This window comes from Corvus hawaiiensis, chromosome 3, assembly GCF_020740725.1.
Source record: "Corvus hawaiiensis isolate bCorHaw1 chromosome 3, bCorHaw1.pri.cur, whole genome shotgun sequence".
NCBI classification, from domain to species: Eukaryota; Metazoa; Chordata; class Aves; order Passeriformes; family Corvidae; genus Corvus; species Corvus hawaiiensis.
In genome coordinates, this window is record NC_063215.1 from 79,127,244 (window position 1) to 79,145,127 (window position 17,884).

General features: G+C 44.8%; 1 long non-coding RNA gene across 1 annotated transcript; it reads right to left on the reverse strand.

Moving 5' to 3' along the window:
- Positions 1–258: 258 nt before the first annotated feature.
- LOC125322304 lies at positions 259–10,632 on the reverse strand. The gene is made up of 4 exons (XR_007201937.1): positions 10,166–10,632; positions 5,600–8,563; positions 3,933–3,974; positions 259–317 (listed from the first exon to the last, which is right to left on the reverse strand). It is a non-coding gene; the product is annotated as an uncharacterized LOC125322304 (long non-coding RNA).
- Positions 10,633–17,884: the final 7,252 nt, after the last annotated feature.

Below are 17,884 nucleotides of genomic sequence, written 5' to 3' on the forward strand. Positions count from 1 at the left end.
CATGTAAATTTCCCACAGGGCCACAGGTAACTAGCAAAGAGGAAGAAAAGAAGCAGAAACTATCCTTGCTCTAAGAACTGCTGTCAGCTATTTCCCTACCATGGAGTTAGAATTAAATTTTTTAGCAGAATACTAGCCCTCATCCAAATACTTGAATATTATTTGTCTCTAATGGGATAAGAATTGTGATGCAAGGAAAACAAAAGCCACTGGAAAATATGGCAGGATAATGAATTATTGCTGATTTCCTGAACTTACGTAAGTTGATCAGAATCCCTTAGAAAACTCTCCAAGCAATGCTTCTATCTTAAAATTCTCTGCATTAAAAAAAGAGAAGACTGTCATATTCATGCACTCAGCTTTTGAGCTGCATTCTGTAAGGCAAGAACAATTCTTCCAGATCAGCAAATCTGTACAATATGGCAGTGTTTGGTTCCCACACTGAATAAAACATGGTCTGTCCTACCCGATCGTTTATTAGACTTGGCATTATTTTCCCACTATAAACATTCCTAATAGCACTAGACTATTTTCATCATGAAGTAACAAGAAGAGCATGAAATCACTCCTCGTCTTTAAAGTAAACACATACATTATGTTTTGGGGTTTTTCCCTCGTGTTGAGGCTGAAGCATCTTAATGTTTGGCACTCCTTGGGGCTGCTACTGCAGAAGGTTGTTTCTTCCTTGACATCCCATAAAATCCCAAAATTCCTGTGTCTGGGATGAAAGGGTATTACAGGCAAGTAAATGACAAGAGAGAGAGAAGGCTGATGATGTTTTCACAATTTACCCTTAATTTTAGCTGGAAAAGATATTTGAGTCCTGAAGTTTGATTTGAGCCAGTAGAGGACCTGCATTTGTTATTGGAAATAAATAACCCTAAACAGTAATTGCTCTTTTTGCAGCTCCTTAGACATCTGCATTAATTGCACTCAAAACCAATCTCCCTTGAAGCAAGACAATGACAACCTGCACCATCATGAAGAGCAATATTGGGTTTAACCTAAGGTCCACGGGAGTCAGTAGCCTATTAATGACAATGGCCAACTGAGGATGCTCAGGAAGCAATAAAAAAGAAAAGAAAGGCCACAGTGAGGTACAGTTATGGCCTTGCATTTCTCTTTCATGGTTGTGTATCGTTTGAACGAGACTGAATTTTTATTTTAAGCTGCTGCCTGTTCAAAGTGCCCCATTGAGTCAAAGACAGAACCCAGAATATAGTGCAGTGAATATCTGGTCTTGAGTTTTGACTACCAGGTCTTGACAATCTTACCAAAACCCTGAAGATGTATCTATGCCCATAACACAAACAAGTCCATTAGAATGCTCCTCTGTCTTTCTCCTAGTCCATGTTCTTTCACCTCTGAGACATGTTTTTGCATAAGAAGTACTTGAATGACAGCCCTAGCAGCAGCCTATCACACCACAATAATAAAGGATTAATTACCTCCGTTGTCAGCACTCTATTATTATTTGTAGCACCAAGTGCCTGCTCTGTTTTTGTGAGCTACAAATGCCTGGGAACACCGAAAAGAAGACACTGTGCATTAATTCAACAAGTCTGCCAGCCTGCACCTGCGTTTAATTAGTTACTCTCAAATCAGACCTGCAGAGCCAGGAGCTGCAAGCGAGAGCACCACTGACTGCTGGCCTGGCTGGGCTGCCAGGGTAATTAATTGCATTCTTACTGTGGCTCTCCCCTCTGTGCAAACAGAAGTTAATCATCTACTGGGAAAGTCTGAGCTGATGCTTCTCCACCGTTTGAGCCAGTGTGTAGAACATTCCAATAACAGCATCCCCCCCTTAATGTTTACTGCTTGCCTCCCAAAATGATGTGCTGACCACGTCTGTGCTGCTGGAGACCTACATGGAGGCAGGGGTTAAGAAGGTATAAAGAAAAAAAAAAAAGGAAGTGAAAATCTGAACTAGAGAAGTGCTGACCACAAAAAAACCACCACTCAGCAGCTGTCCCAATCCAAAGGCTTCTTTGGGCAGAGGTTTGGCAAAATGACAGCTAATAACCTGGCTGTGTTGTCATTCCTCTTGCCTTCAACTTTAGTGTTCATGTAAGCTTCAAGCTATTTGTACACAGTAATGGTTGTGTCCTCAGAGCACACTTTCAGAAAGAGGGAAGCATCATTATTGCTATTAAATGCATGACAAAGAGAGTAGCAAAGGATCTTCTCCAAAGTTTCCACAGAAACCAGCAGAAAAGCAAGGTGCGCTGCGCCTTGGCATGGCTGTTGTTTTCAGCACAAGAACATTGATCTTTGCCAGGAGTTCAGGTGACCACAGGCATCAGAAGGCTGGCAAGAAGCCACCGCACAGAGGCTTAGGCATGGAGATGACACCTTCAAACCAAGCAGTACCTGTGAAGCATGTCTGAACAGAGAGAACGGGATACAGGTCTGAACAGGAGCCTTGCACTTTCTTCATTGCAAACGAGCAGGTTGGTTATTGCTCCCAGCTTTGTCTTCTGCTCCTTCATCCAAGGACAGCCAGCACAATTTCCAAATGGCATAATGGGGCTGGAGCAAGCACAAAAGGGAGAGGGACGGCAGAGCCAGGCAAGGCTGGGAACAAGGAGACAATTCTTTTCTCTGCTTGCTGGAATAACCATTGGGGGTGACGTGGACTTTTTTCCATACGATTAGACTGCAAATGGACTGTTTGTTTGCAAAGGGGGGAGAAGGACTCAACCAAAAACAACCTTTGAAACTTTTGAAATGCAATTTAGACATGAGGGGCTTTCCTTTTAAATTTTTTTATTTCACTTTTTGAGAGCAGCCTGGTACATCTCTTTTTAAAATTAATGGCATACACTTGATCAAAAATGCTAAAATGCTGGTTCCAGCAAATTACACAGATAATTAAGCCTAATTTCAATAATGCTCCGAAACACTACTAATAAATCTTTGGGCTCATGCATTCTTTGAATATATACAAGCTACTTCACGAGCACCAAATTCCACCCTCTCAGCTCCTTTTCTGTCAAGCTTTGGCAACCCCAAGCTAAATTCTGCTGTCAGTTATATCCTGTAAGTCTGGAGCAATTGCTTGTCCTCGGTGGCATAACTCAAGATTACAGCTGTGTAAATGAGCACAGAATGTAGCTTGAAATGTTGTAAATCTGACCTTCAGCTTGCTTCCATGAAAGGGGAAAACCCAGGAACTTGTTTTCACATTCACTAAGCTTCTTGAAAAACTACCCTGCATAAATATTATGATTTCAGTCATAGACATCATAGCAGATTTAAAATGGAGTCAAACCTGCCTGATATCTGGCTCTACCAGCAGGGGGAAAGATGACAAATATAATATTTATGAGCTACCACAAGCAATGCTTGTTTTTAAACACTGACATGCTCTTTGGTACATAAGACCTTCAGCTTTTTCTAGGTCACTGCTTGACCTCAAGATACTGCAGCATTTCCTCACCAGCAGCGCTTGCATGTTGGTCACCCACCCTCCGTGGACGCTGATCGCCAGCCTCCCAACCCACTTAGCTGGGTCTCTTGTTTTGTGGGGGGGTGGTGACAGAGTTTGTGCCTCACAGACCACACCTGTAGAGTGTGAGACTGCTATGGACCTGGTTACCACCATTGCTCCTGCTGAGCTGTTAGCTCCCTGCTCCACAGAAAAGCTGACCCAAGACATTTGGGGCCATGTCTTTACATGGTGATGGATGGGTTCAGCCCTAGTGCCCTCACAGGATTTTGCACTGGCTGTGACACTTTTGCCTGTGCACTCAAAATACCCACAAGAAGACAGGAACCAGGGAAGTGAAATCTCCCTTTTTGTCCTGACACCTCATGACTAGCAGGCTTAGCAAATAAGAGAAACACTCTCTTTCCCAGACTCCTTTAGCCACCAGTTCTCTGAATGGTATTATAGATGACTTGTCAGGTAGAGGGTATGGTAATATACTTACCAAATAGAGTTAGAAGAATGAATATCACAAAAAAGCAGGCCTCTAAACAAAACACCAAAAAGACAAGGGAAAATAATAATTGAAATGCCTTTTGTTCACGGAAGCACAAGTTAATTAATTAATGATCTTTCTAAACAACTGGTTTTGGAGAAAACATCATTTGCTGAAGTGCAGTACAATCCTTGCAGCGTTGTCATTTGCAGTTATGAAAGCATGTCTCTGTTATTACCAATATACATGTCTGAAGGGTTAGCTAGTTTCAGGCTAGGAAAAAACACCAAAATACTGCATGGTAAGTACTCCTATACATGTTAATTTTGATCATCACATTATCTCTTTGCTCTGATATGTGCACATAACATTCAGAAATCTCTATCAGGCCACTAAGTATAACAAATTGCTGGCCTATACATTTCAAAACTTTTATCTGTCCAAAGAATAAAATGATGGCACTGTACCACAGCACACAGCTGGGCAAAGCTGGACAAAGATGCACATATCAGTGGCACCAAAGATATTTTTCTAGGAAAGAAAAGCTTGCAGAGTATATGTCAGCATTTTATTTGCTTCTAGACTGCGTTACCAGTCTTTGGCTTTACCCTAACTTAAAAGTCATTGCCTTATGCAAAATACTTTTGAACAAGCAGCATCTCTTGTCTTCATTTCTAACTTTCTTAAAGCATAATTTGATGCATTACCATAAATGAGAGGAAAAGCCACAAAATCTCATCAAAAAGAGAAGAAAGACTGGACCTGTAATTTGCCTGCTATTGGGGGGGCTGCTTTTAAAAAATGGACCAAACTCACTTTCTGCTGATTGCTATTTTAACCACGTAAGATATTTTAATATATAATTTCCATTTTTCTTTCTATATTAAGGAGTGAATGCACTTTCCATTTTAATTCCCAAGCTGAAAAAGCAATGGAACAGTGTTTGAAGAAGCCATTTCAGACACAGGCATGTACCTGGAAACAGCAATGGTGACAATATTCTTGACTAGCACCATCAACAGAGTACTAGGAAACTCCAGAAGGTCAGCTAAGGACCTGTATCAATGATGAGAAATAAGAGGGAATTTCTCTTTCCTTAAAAATGAGCATAGTTTCCATGATAAAACCTTTCAAGTGCATGATTTCTTTTGGAAACTGTGGAATCTGAAATTTCTTCTGCAAAGAGGGATTGTTTCTGTGGAACTGGAACAAAATTATCCACAGGTATTTAGACTAAAAAAAAAAAAAATCAGTAATAAAATAACCTAGATTTAATTTATTCCTTTTTCCTCTCCTGATTTCCACTAGCTTACCATTTCTTCAGGGTTTGTCTTGAGCTAAACATCACTGTAAACTGATGTGTTTGGTGTAGAATAATAAATTTCATCCAAGACCTTTTGAGTTACAGGTCATTTAATATAGTAACTGTGGGCAAGGCAAGCCCCCATTGTGCTCCCACTGATGTCAATGAGTATTTGCTGCCTGTGAGTTCAGAAATGAATACCAACTCTGGCTGTGAAAGATCACTCCTAATCTAAATTTGTCACACACTGCCACTGTCTGCACCTCATTTTCTGGGTGCCCATCTTCAGGCTCCCAGAGATTAATTTGCAGGGTAGACGGGTGCTACTGGAAACAGGGAAGATGATCTCTGTTTCACCTGCAGAGACTCTTACCGTTTGGATGCAGTTGCTGTCCTACACTCACAGGCCTTGTGAAGGTCTCTTCACTGCTTCCATCCTAAATGCAGGCAAGTAAATGCAGGTGCAAAGGGGAAAGCTCATCTGGTTATGGCCTTGTGTCTGCAGCAGAGTGGCAATACTCCAGGAAAGCAGAGAATATAGAAAAAAAGGAAACAAGAAATGGGAATTTATGCCCAGGACAAAAAAAAAAAAAAAAAAGCACCAAAACACAAACAAACAAAAAGGCCATTTTATCATTTTGTGTTAGTGCTGGCAGAAAGCTGGGTGCAGACACTGTCATTTGGTTCTGGTTCTGTATTAAAACAAACAAAATACAAAATTAAATAATCCCCAACAAAACAATTAAATAATCCCCAACAAAACACTTTTATCATTTCAGTAAAAACTAACCATGACCTCTTGTGTCTGGCTAACTTATCAAGTGGAAAATATTAACATGAAGCTCCACGCAATCTCAACAAAAGCAAGGTCCTTGAGTTCCCTACAGGGGCCTGCCCAGTTAGTTGACCCTCTTTTTTTATTTTTCTCTCTACAACTAAGTTTTTTAAGAAACAAAAAGAATAAGAACACTTCAGTACACCCAGTCAGCTGTGAATAGGCAAAGGATGAAGATGCTCTGCTGAGAATGCCACAGGGAGAAAACAACTGATCCTCTGCAGAGTCCAAGGAACCCAAAACCTACTGAATAGTGAGACTGAAAAATAAAGAGATAAAATAAACCCAAGCCAACCACAAAGGATGTTTATTTAGTCAGGAAACAGCATCTATCCATAGCCCAATGTTTCACTTCACAATTCTGATATGTTTCAATACATTTTTGTCTCAGCTACATAATATACTATTCCTTAAATGCATGCATATATATTAGTTCTAAAAGACTGGACAGTTTCCCTTGCTGCCCAGCTTTATTGTGTCAGATAAATGTCCCATGATTATAAGGTCTTTCTCTGTTGCTGTGAGATAGACCTGGGCAAATAAAAATCTATGCTTGCCTGACTGCGCAGGGAAACACTGACCCTGAGTAACCACCACATGCAAACGGTGTGGAGAGCTCAGATTTCTCTCCTTTAACCTGTTCTGCTCTTGGAATACGAAAAGCAGGTTAGCATTTTTGCAACAAGACTTAGAAGACCAAGGAGTAGTTGCTGGCTAAACACATGGGGAGCCTCTGGCACACAGATGGCCAGTAAAATGTGGCCTCTGCAAACACTTAGGTGAATGTTAAAGTATAAAAGTATTGGGTAAAACCCCAGCCCCAATGACATCCATGACATTTTTAGTGTCAACATCAATGGGGGCAAGATTTTATTTGATGGGTTTAATTTATAATTTAATGTAAAGGGCCAGAGCTCAGATTGTTCTTTAGTCATCAGACATGATTAATACTGAGCTTGAAGTAGCACCAGATAACCAAATTACACATACAAATAAAAACATTATTATGGACTGCAGCAGTGTAAGTGAAAAATATTATTCACCTTCCAAGGGAAAAGAAATAGTTTTTAAATGAACCTTTAATTTAATCTATCCCTTTAGAATATTAGCTTAAGAGAAAAACTTATTCCGCATTGGAAGATATACCCATAATGGAGACTTCTCAGGTATCTCTCATAAAAACATTCAAAATAGGTGTGAACACACACTCTGGGTTTTCCATAAATGCCAACATTTATTTCTGGTAAATATTGTCCCTTGCTTTATCTCTGCCAGTTAGTATCACCTCAGACCAATAAATCTATGCAGGAGTCCATAACTACTTACAGCTCTCATTGGATTAGCAATGATTACAAGTGACTGCTGCATGGATATACTGGATGGAATCTAAACTCTTCCCCCATGGCATGTATGCCTCCCACCCCTTCAGGATCCCCCAAGAGATATTTTCCTGCTCTCAGGCAGTACAGGTGTTCCTGGTAAACCAGGAAAGCACAAGGTCTGCCCCTGCTCTCAGGTCAAAGAGACCACTGAGCATTTGTTAACAATGAGTTGTCCCATTTTCAGAAGGTCCATCTTACATCCTACTCTGCCTGTCTACATAAATCTACCTGGAGGACAGGCAGTAATCACATATACTAATTCTACAGACCAGAGGCTAGGATAATTTAACATAGCTTCTTCAGAATGCCCCTAGGAGAGACAGAAGAATTGCCATGCCCATTTCCCAAAGGGGAAGCAGTAAGTGTGTACCAATACCAAGCAGGTCTTTTACTGTAAGTGTGATGAATGTCAACCACAGCCAAAAAAGCAGTATCATATGAAGAAAATACTTTGCTAAAAAGGAAAATACTAATTTCACCCTGGGACTGCACTAAGCAAACAGGGTCCTGCAAAGCAGACCATCCAAGCACAGGGAAGCAGAGGAATACATACAAAGGAATTCACTTCCCAAAGAAGACAATATTGGCTATGGTGGGCTCAAGGCCAAAATAAATAGAGATGTGTTGATTTTACATCTACCTACAGGCTTATTTTGTTGTGGGAGAAGAGAGCCTTAGAAACCTTGAGCTATTTTCCACTGCAGGAAGCCCCTGGTGATGATGAGAATGCCCATTGTTTCCCTGGGAGTGAATCGTCCCTTGGTTGCACAGGTGTGCATTAGTCTGCTGGCACAAGGACCCTTTAAACCAAGACAGAGGATCTGAGAGGAAGGAACAGGCTAGAAAGATGAAAGCAAGAACAATTTCATGCGAATGTGGAGAAGGACAAAAAAAAAAATAAAAGGAACAAAACCCACTGGACATGAACTACGGTGCCCCTGAGTGAAAGCCTACCCCTACCCCAGGAGGATGGAAAAGTAGCCATGACCTACCGCAACAGGCAGACTCGTGAATGTCTCTTCAACTGGCCATAAGCAAGGAACACTCAAGGGAATCCCAGGAAAATACACCTTGTGCTACTGGTGAAAAATAAACATTTGTTCTGTGGCAAAGGAGTAACCTGGAAAGAAAAGAGAGACTGGGAAGCCATAGTGGTAACTGAGCCCAAATAGCAATTACATTGTAATGTCTGGGAATCCTGCCTCTGTACAAGTAACAATGTGTTCAGTCATCCTGAAGCTGTTCTCTAAACATGCTCTAGCCGTGATGCATTTGCACTGTTCAAGTTTATGCTGAAGACAGTTAATTCATATAGATGGAAAAAGTCAGATGGATGGATTGACCTTGGAACTTGGCCTGGAAGTTATTCATAGTCTCCACAAGAAAAGCACTGTTCATTTTGCATAGTAAAGCCTGAGAAGTGAGCATGAGAAACCCCGGGATATGCTGGTGACTTGCTTGGGAGTTCTGTTCTCTTAAAGCCACTTCAAAATTCAATTTGAGTCATTTTTCCCTTTGCTACAAACATTCCTCAAGCCCCAAAGGGGCATGAAATCAGATCCAGTACTTTTCCCAATACATTGCTGAAGGGACCGAGAGGTCAGGAGAGCTTGGAGAAGAAGCTCCAGGTAAAATCCTCACAGATTCAAGGAAGGCTAAGGCCTGGTCTTGTAGTGCCTATAGCCTTCCACTTGGAAGTGGCCCTCCTGCCCTAAGACCTTCAGTGAAGGACAAATACGGCAAGGAAAACTTGCCCTGGGAGCCAGATAAACCTGCTCACTCCTTTCCACAGGATGAAGCATTTCTGAAGATTCAATCCTGTGTCATCAATAACAGTGGCCAGTTTGTCATCTGAAAGGTGGGAAATAGCTGTCACCTAGACTGCTGTTACTGGAGTTATCGTGATATGGATATAGGATGTTGCCGTGAGTATGAAAGACACCAATGAGCAATGATCCCTCTCACCTTTCAATCCCTGCGCTGGCTTATTCTGTTGAATAAAATGCTTTGGTCTATGGACTGGAGCCTGAACTGGGTCAGTAAGTACCTTCACTACAGTTGGGGCCATGTAGATGGTGCCTTGAAACCTTTCTCAAGCCCATTTGAAGACCTCAGGCTTGAACTTTGTGAGCACTATGTTTATAATTGGTGTTTAAAATGCTGTACTCTGTGCCCTGGGTGGGCAGCCCACCTGCTTTCCAGTGAGGATTCCGGGAAAATCTCTGGTGCTATCTGCACCTAGATTCCAGAAGGGCAGACGGGCTCCAGGGGACTCTCAGGGTAGGGATGCAACACAGCACTAGTGGCTATGATGTAGCAGCTCTCTCCTGGGCTAGCTTAATCCATCCTTGCTCCCCATGGCCCTGCAACTAAAAGCCACCCTTTCCAAGGGGGATGCTGTCTGCTGGAGGCTGATCTCCTTCCCAGGCTGCTTCTGCATCTGCTCTCCCCAGGGCAGCAGCAGCAGACCCAAACCTGGGTGGCCAACACAAGGACACACACCTGCACCACAGAGGGTGGTCAAGACAAAAACCCCTACAGTGGGTGAGCAGCCAAGCTCACGTCCATCTCAAGCGGGAGTCCTGTCACCTGCTGACAAGTGACACGCTAGAAAATGTAGAAACCTTCTCTGCTGCCTTTTCCCCTCCCAATCCAGCATAAATCATAAATTAAAAGGCAAAAGAGGTAGAAGCCAGTTGGCTTTTCCTCCTTGCTGACTCACCTGTCCTTTATCTTTGTCCCCTTGCCAGAATGGAAAGCACAGGTTCCAAAGCCCCAGGGAGCTGTCTCTCAGGTTGTCCAGTTCAGCTGGAAGAAGAGCCTAACACAGGTGGCCAGAAACCTAGTCTGGTGAGAGCTCATCTGGGAACTGCAGAATGAATTTGGCAGCTCCCCTCCAAGCTGCCCACTGTTTCCTTGGTGCAAGAGTGAACTTAGAACGTGCCCCAACTGGCATCTGGGATCCACTCTCCCCTGTGTGAGGTTCCAAAAAACAAAGGGGCAGAGCCTGTAAGCTGTAGAAGGCCTCCTTGTAAAGTCACCAAGAGACAAAAAAAAGTAAAACTCAGTTCATTGAAAATACAAGACCAAACGTTTCTTAGCATTCCCACACACAGTACTGTGCAATATACCTTCTCAAGGACATTTTAACCATGCTTCTGTTAATGCTGCCTTGTGCCCCCTCTGGCTTGTATTTAACTTTCCACAACAGATCAGACTCAGCTTTGGACACAATAAAACAAATGCGTTTCTTCCTTTTTATTTGTGCATGTCATTAACATTAAGCACATGCTGCAATGACAGTGGAATTGATGGCTGAATGGGATGTATTTTAATTTAAGTAATATTTCCATTAACCTAAAAGCTCTCCCTTAAAAGTCTGTACAATTTATTTATTGGAAAAAATCCAGAATAATTGTACTGAAAATTCTGCTCTGAATGATAATATGTCAGACTTTTAAAGCTCTCTTCTGGCAGCTTGTCTTTTCTCCTTTGAACATTACTGACATAAGAATACATTTCTCACAAGTCTGATGTGTTTTGAAAAAAAAAGAGAAAAGAAAAAGAAAGAGGGACTGCTACAGAAATCACAGTAGGTGTAAAACACCACAGCCCCAGATCTGTCCCCTTGGCTGGGGAAATGCATCCCAGATTTGTTACTCGTTTATGTTAGGTTATGGAAAATGCAGAGGATTAAAAAGGCAGGGGGAAGCAGATGCCATGCAGGCAGAGACAACTACGAGCCAATCTCCATCCGAGAGCACATAGGCACTGCACCCAGCAAAAGAATGTGTTTGGAGGCAAAGCTAAGCTGTGGCAGCTGGGGCTGGGACAGAGAGGTGCAGCTGCACTCGAGGAGGCGGAGGAGCAGGCGGCATTCCTGAGCTCAGAAAACAGCAAAATCCACCGTGCAAAACAAATAAAAGCTGGACTCTCCTCCCACCCCCGTGTTTGTGCTCACTGGCTTCAGAGCACAGGGGAACAGGATGGGGTGGGAGCTGCCTCTACGTCTCAGCCTCTAGAGAGGGGCTGCTGCAGGTTTGTCCCTTTCCTGCTGCCCACAAAGGGCATAGCTCTGACTGTGTCTCCTCTGGGATGTGCCATGAAGGGCATGCAAACACACATCTACATGTGCTTTTCTGTAGGGCAGCAAACACATCTAGTCTTCTGCCCAGACTTCTTTCAGGGAGGAGAGGGAAAATCAGAGACACATGACAGCTGTTGTCATGTCACTTTGTGCTCCACGGATCGATGTATGCAATCCCCAGCAACTCCAATTAGGCAATATAAAGTGCCTAAATAGGACAGCATGGAGCTTCTCCCCAGGGAGCACAGCCCTGAATTTGGGATGCCACAGCTCAGTCCAGGCACATTTGTCCAGCCTTTGCTTTCCCCAGCCTGGGGAAGAGGTGGTTGGGCAAATACAGGGCAGCTGTGGGTGTTTGAGGATGACTACTTCTCTCATAAACAGCAGCAGGCTTCTGACAGATATCAGCACAGAGCCCTGTGAGCCAGCACAGGTGAGAGAGGCCCTCTCTTGGGCAGACCCCTTGCTCTTCTCTCATCCCTGTGGTACCCACCTGCCAAAGCCAGCCAGCCCCAAGGCACCACCAAGGCTGTGTGTGTGAAAATCAGGCACAGCAGCCCAGCACCACCCCAGAGCCAGACCAGTACAGTCAAACCCTCCACCTTGGCACAGCTCCTTGGAAGAGTTTAGATCCACTCTGAGCACCTTGAGAAGCCACCTTGCCTGCTCTGGCCAGCACAGGTGGATGTCCCACGTCATGCCAAGTCCTCTCCTGGGCTGTATAGGGGCTGAGTACAGGGCAGCACTGCACTGAGACCCTGGAACCATCCAGAGCAGCACTGGTGGGCAGCGCTGCTCTCCCCTCTCCCTGCTACAGACCAGGTCAAGCAGCAGCAATGAGGTCTGGGTCAGAATGCAGCAGCTCTCTCCCTTCCTCCCCTCCATCTACTGCCAAAACACCCTTGGCTGTACCCCACACCCCTGCACTGCAGCCAGCTGACTATTCATTTTGATTTAGGATAACTGTCAACAAGAGATCAGAAACTAATTGTATGAAACAGCAACACCTCAGGCAAGCAGAAGTTGCTTAGGATTTGGAAATACTTTCTCCTGTCTCCACCCGCAGGTTGTACCTCCAAGACAGGCTGGTTTCTTAAGCAGCGGAGGTGGAGCTGCTCCAGCAGCAGGTGTCCAGCAGCTGGAAGACTTTCCACCCAACTGTCTAGCTCAGTTGTGACAACAACACTCCCAGCAACTCTGTTCGGGGGCCGAACAAAACCCATCTCTTCCTTGCCAATAGGGGATTTCTTCTGGAAGATGAGACTGACCCCACAGTTTCATGGTACTCACACAGGGACATGAGTGGAAAAGAGCATGCTCCCTTCCAGTCACAGCCTTGCAAGGTCTGCCTTTCTCCACAGTTAGGGAGGGTTAGGAAGGGCAGCCAGCCCTTCGTGTGTGGCCCGAGCCTGGTTAGCATCTTTCACTCTTCATCACTCAGCCATTCCTCCCATCTGCACTGGCTCTAGCTGTCTCTCCCTCCCCTCTCCTCCCCTGGCTTCTCCTTGCATAGACTGATTTTGTGATACATCCAAAGGAAGACAGTGAAAAATACATTAATATTATCTCCTGCCTGGACAATAAAAAATGCTCCCAATTCTTTACCACCCATAGAGCTAAGTAAATCCACCTGCTTTCTACTACAGGCAGCATGCTGATGCTGACCATCTCCTTGCAGTCTTGTGCAGGGGAACACATTGCTGAGATGCAGCCATGGTAAATACCTGATACAGAATGCATGGAAGGAAGTCGCTCTAATCACCAGCTATTCAGTTAGTTCATAAGGCCTCTGCAGACAGATGCCTTTATACGTCTCATTCTTCTCATTCATGTATCACCCTCTCTTTCCCCTTTGTCTCCTCCTCCACTCCCAGGACCTCCCCATGCTGACTCCAGGTTTCAGCCATGATCTAGTGGATTAGGTACAAGGCTGACTGGCAACTCTTATAACTGGCGAGCTAATTCACACTTCTGCAGCTGGCTCAGCCCATCTCTCTGAAGCCCTCAGTGGCTCTTTTTTCTCCACCTGGGAAGCAATTATGCTTATCCACTTTGGAAAAAACATTATTTCCACTTAATATACCTAAGAATTGAGTGGGGTGTTTTTAAATAGGAAATCTAATGTGAGAGAGCATGTGTATGGACTGCTTTGCTCGGTCACACACAGCTCAAGGAGAGCCATCAAGGATCTGCATCCCCTGGGACTGACCTAAAAGGAGCAGCCTCAAGACGGCATCTGGAGTAGCCCATCCATCTCCCCTTCCCAGCAGGGCGCTAAGCAGCTACACTAACAGCAGTTGACAGTGGGAAAGTTAATGGCTGTGTGCATTAACCTACATAAGCATGTTTAAGCTAGGGGGGCTCTGCAGAAATCAAAGGGGCTAAGTTTCTAAGCCTTCTGTTCCAGAGATCGTGAAACCACTCCAAGGGCTCAACCTCTGTCGTGGGATGGCCTCAAAGGGACTTCACGTCATCACATTTTTTACCTCACTCATCAGTGCAAACTCTAATGTGTGTGTGCATGCATGGGTGTCTCTGTATATGCTGCTCAAACTAATTGTTTTAATTTCTCCCCACTACCCCCAGAAGCATAGATCTATTATATGCAAGATAGAGGAGAGGTTTATTTCTTTAAACTCAGAAATTTTCCAGTTTAAACTCACCCTTACTCTGTCCACTGGTCCAGGCCGGAGTCAGCAAGCAGCCCACTATGGCTTGGCACAGGTCAAACACCAGGCACCTGATAGATCTGTGAGACAGAACTGAAAAGTTATGGTGACAGTTTTTTCCTCGGCATAAGGAATAGATACTTCTATTTGGCTTAGTAACAGATGCAGAGCCTTGAAGTAAATATTTCATTATAAACAAGAGACCTGCATAAACAGTGGGTGTGGATACATAATTGATGATGGATGCACTTGGGACCAGAGCAAGATCTAGAGACCTTGGCTTTAGGCACAGTATCCAGAGGAGATAATTCTCCCCCCAGGTCTGACCTCTGACATGTCCTCCAGTGCAGGTTCATTCAGCTCAGCTGTATCTAGGAGCTTGAACTGCCCTAGAAAGCTTGAACCACATGGGTTGGGAATAGGGAGAGGGAAGGAGAGTGAAGCCAGACTGGGTGAGTGGAAAGTCCCTCCTGCAAAAGCTGGCAAGACCTTTACGGATCATCATAATGGCTTTTTGTTGTTGTAGTTGCAGGGATCATTTTTTAAAACAAAGAGATAATGTTTGGTTCATTTCTTTCATTTTGGAAAAGGGCAGCTCCTAAGCCCTTATCATTAAGAAATAAGAGCAGTGTTACATGTTCAAACAATTTATGTGAAGATCCTGCCATTTGTTATGGGAACAGCAAGTACAACTGCAAGTCCATTATCATCCCTCCCTGCCTCTGCATGCACAGCATGAGCAAGTGAGGAAGATTAGGGGTAAGAGCAATGGAGCCTGCAAAAGTCAGTGACAAATATTCAGTACTTAAAACCCTCTTTGATGCTTTCCACTCTGACGAGAGGCTTTGATTTGGTCAGCGGTCAGACATGGACCCACTGATTTTTCTCCAATTTACTCTCAGTCTCAAAGAATAGCAACCTCTTTTTGTGATCTGATAGCTGAGAAGTAAGTGACCCAACACCACCACAGTACCCTCCCGATGGCCCCATAAGCAGTGCTGACAGGAGGTGGGCTACAGAACTGATACAGATAAGTTAATAGTGTTGGAAGGAGTTTCTGGACACCTGCCAATGTTAAAACCAGCCAGTGATATCTGCCTCTTTACTTAAAAAAAAAATCACAGGGCAATTGGCATTATATTCTGGTCTTGTTTTCAAACCCACACTTCCTGTGACCTCCATTCCCCCGTATCTTCACCCTCCCACTCACAGCTAATCTCTCCCTGCCTCTCCCCACTCCTCTGTTGCTTCTGCAGACAACACATTTATGTTGCTGCGAGTCTGCAGCAGCCGACAGACCATTTCTCATAATAAACCACTCCTGGCTGCACAGCCAGGCTGGGCTCTGCCACGTGACCAGCCAGAAGCTCATGAGTTTTCAAAAGAAGGAGCTTTGCACTCCAGAAAAAAAACCCCTACATCTCCTGTAAGTAGAACCCATACCAGAACAAGAACACACAGATGGAAGAGAAGGACTGCAGGGACAGCTCAGTTCTGGTGCAGCCCTCTGTGATGTCCTGCACAGTAAGTGCTCAGCAGTGAGCCCATCGTGAGCAGAGAGAAGGAAACCACTTATTGACGGGCATCAAGGAAGGGTAAGGGACCTGCTACAATTACTTAGCAAAGTTTAGCTGCCTTTAAACAAAGAGAAGGTTTCTGAGGAATGATGGTGACCAAAACAGCAATTTAAGGAGCCTCCTGAGAGTGTGCTCTAGCTATGCCAGCACATCCCTCTGTTCAGAACTTCTGCCCCCAGATGTCACGAGGTGCAGGGGAAGCAGGGGCCCTGGAGGGAAGAGGCTTGTCTGCTGTGCCACGGTGCCTTCTTACACAGAGCTGTGTGATGTTGCCACCACAATGGCCTGTCAGGGCAGTGGCAGATGCCAGCACAGGTTTGGGAGGCAGCTTCCACGGGCACGTGTCCATAAAGGAGGTGATTGTTTCCTACACAGAGGACAGCAGCAGCAGCAGGAGAGCCAAACCCTGCTGCCCAACTGCCCCTGCCACCTTGCAGATGTGGCAGTGCTTCTGGCACAGAGTTGGGGTCCAGCAAATCTCCAGAGGGAGAATCAGCTTGATCCAGCATGCAGGGCTGTGACTGACAGGTGAGGGGAGCTAGCTGGCAGCAACGTCCCCTTCAGCCATCGCAGCTGAAGCTGGTGGTGGAGCAAGTGACACCATGGCATCACTCCTGCCAGTGATGCTTTAGTACAGGCTAAACCAGCAAGGGTGGGGGAGAGGGGACCTTACCTGCGTAGACAATGAAATAAAGCAATGAAGCAATGAGACCCTGGACTGATGAGGTGCCAGGGGACTGATGGGGACCCTCAAGGTGTGGGTCACACCCCATTATGGGCTCAGCTGCTTCTGTAAAGAGCGGAGTGTGGAAGGAAACCACATTTGGGAGCGGAAACCCTGTATGGGCAGCAGAGGAGCACCTTGCTGCAGGAGGAAAAGAGGAATAGGGGGAAGTTGCTGTATTTGTTCAGCCTAAATGCAACTGTTTCTTCCTCAGCCCCTCCAGCAGCACTCCCGTGCCTACAGTACCTTCCTCCCTCTTCAGAGGGAAAGATTTACAGGCTCAGTTGATACTATTCGTTTCACTGGAAATTTGAGAGGGACCCACTTGTGAAAGTCTGTGCAAAACACCAAAAGGAAAATGGCAGAGGGACAGGGCTGCTAGATATTGGCAGTTACAGATGTCTTTATCTGCTTGAAACAGAAGAACTGCACAGCCTACTCCAGCCACATGCACCAGCAACAAGGAAAGAAAGAAAAGGGAAAAAAAAGGCATAATTAAAGGATGAACAAGCCCCTTAGCTTAGAGAAATATGTGTCCCTCTACCCCTGAGCTCAAGTACTTGCTGCAGGTCCCTGAAGCACTCCCTGTGCCAAAACAGACCTGTCATGAGGGGCCAATAGAGCTACAATGCAAAGCCTAAGTACAGAGTGGTAAATTTTAAAGAAATTCAGATGTGGTAGAAAGTACCAAAGCTGTGGGAACAAAAACTTTGCCCACTTCTGGCTCTTCCATTGAAGTCTCCAGTGCTTTGGACAGTGATCAATGAGGGGAAAACAACAGCATTTTCCATCTGTACTTGCTAAACAGGCACACTGGCACAAGCAGCTGCTGAACCAGGGCATCCCACTGGCATCTTCTGGCCATGAGTCCATGGCTGGAGCAAGATGAGTCCAGGTATAGAGGCTTGGAAAATGCATCACTTTATAAAAGAAGAAGTTTTGTACTAGTGAGAGAAGAATCAAAGTGGTGCTCTCAGAAAACACCACTTTCAGTATCAAAATTTTGGTGTCAAGGCGCCAAGTGAAGGCTGCCAGAGGGCACAGCCAAAAGTGCTAAAGCAGTGAGACTCTGAGGAATTGATGGCAGCAGCATCCAGAAGAGCTCTGGCACCACAACATGTGGCAGGATTCAAGGCCAGACACCTGGAGGGTCTGAAAGCCCTGTCTCTGCAGATGAAAGAGACACATCTCAAAGTGAGGCTACCAAAGCCTTTTGGAACAAGAAAGTCAGTGCAGAGGAGGGAAAAACATCACCTTATAGGAGTGAGTAGCAAATGAAGACTCTGAACATGAAGTCAAAATAGACACGAGCCCTTGGGAACAGAGGCATCATGAGGTATGGGAGCTCAAAAGAGGGCACATGATCGAACCTCTTTGCCTGAAG